A 1,916-nucleotide genomic window follows, 5' to 3' on the forward strand; every position below is an offset into this window, starting at 1 on the left:
AAAGTGGATGGGCATTGATCACAGCTGTACTGTTTGTCATCCATGTGAATCTTCCGATTCTTGTTTGAGGCGTTGTCATGGTGCTGGGAGCCATGATGTCTGGGTCTCTTGTGGCCACCACGTTTCTATGGCAAAAGAGGAAAAAGAAGGACAATTTGGTACAACAAGGTGAATGTAATTACAGAGACAACACACAGGTTCATAAAATGCTGGGACTGAGCTTTGAAACCTGGCTGAGGGCGGATGGAAAAAGGGAGGAGAAATACATGTGGAACTTGAAAATTTCGAATATCGTGCAAAATTTCATTTATTTCAATCATTTAGTTTAAAAGCTGAACCTAATATAGGATAGACATTGCACAGCAAGATATTTCAACCCTTTATTTGTTATAATTTTAATGATTATGGGTTACAGCTTATGAGAACCCCAAAATCTCAGAAAATTAGAATATTACATGAAATCAATAAAACAAGGATTTTAAATACAGAAATGTCAGACCTCTGAAAAGTATAATCATGCTTATGTACTCAGTACTTGGTTTGGGCCCCTTTTGCATGAATTACTGATTCAATGCAGCGTGGCATGGATGCTATCAGCCTGTGGCACTGCTGAGGTGCTGTGAAGACCAGGATGCATTGTTCAGTCTCATGTCTCTCATCTTTCTCTTGGCAATGCCCCATAGATTCTCTATGGGTTTCAGGTCAGGTGAGTTTGCTGACCAATCAAGCACAGCATTCCCACGGTCATTAGACCAGGTTTTGGATCTTTTGGCAGTGTGGGCAGGTGCCAATTCCTACTGCAAAATGAAGTCAGCATCTCCATAAAGCTTGTCGGCAGAAGAAAGCATAAAGTGCTCCAAAATGTCCTGGTAGACGGCTGCATTTACTCTGGACTTAACAAAGCACAGTGCACCTTTATCTTCCACACTTTTCCCTTCCACATAACTTTCTATTAATGTGCTTTGAAATAGCACTTCAGAAACACCCAACTTCTTATGCAATTGCTTTTTGAGGCTTTCCCTTCTTATGGAATGTGTTAATGATGGTTTTCTGCACAACTGTCAGGTCAGCAGTCTCCCCCATGATTGTGATTCCTACTAAACCAGACTAAGAGACCATTTCAAGGTTCAGGAACCCTTTGCAGGTGTTTTGGTTTAATAAGCTGATTAGAGTGTGACACTTTGAGCCTAAAATATTGAACAATATTCTAATTTTTTGAGCTTTTGAATTTGGGGTTTTCATAAACTATAAGCCATAATCACCAAATTAGTAAGAAATAAAGGCTGGAAATATCTAGCATTGAATGTAATGAGTCTATATAGTACATTAGTTTCACCTTTTAAGTTGAATTAATGAAATAATTGAACATGATATTCAAATTTTTCGAGTTTCACCTGTAGAAGAGGTGGACAGAGAGACAAGTAGGTAGGGAAGAAAAGGAGAAAAAGACGCAGATACTGAAACGAGGAAATGTTTTCTTTCTTTCCTTATTAACACGTCATTTCATTATCTTCTACTTCCTTTCTTCTTCTCTCCTTCCTCATTGGCTTCAACCTCTCCTTAATTTCTTCTCGCCCTCCTTGTTTATTTCTCTCTTAGTTATTTCCTTCTCTTCCTCTTTGTTTGGTTCTCTATCTTTCTATCCACTCTTCTTTCAAACTGCTTTCCATCTCTACCTCCTCATTTCTTTCTCTCTCTCTCCATGTTTACTTCTCTCTAGAGCTGGGCGATAGAACGATAACGATATGTATCGCCATATAACTTTTTCTCGATAGAAAAATTAAACTATTGCGATAGACCTCGCCGCTCTTGTCCTCTTAAAAAAGAAAAAAAAAAGAACAACAGCCAATCCAAATTAACTAGCGCAGAGCCGAACCAATCACAGCCGCAGCGTCACGTCACGTGACTTGTTACGT

Source organism: Pundamilia nyererei, unplaced genomic scaffold (genome assembly GCF_000239375.1).
Source record: "Pundamilia nyererei isolate P.nyererei 1_Seehausen unplaced genomic scaffold, PunNye1.0 scaffold01656, whole genome shotgun sequence".
In the NCBI taxonomy this organism is placed as follows: Eukaryota; Metazoa; Chordata; class Actinopteri; order Cichliformes; family Cichlidae; genus Pundamilia; species Pundamilia nyererei.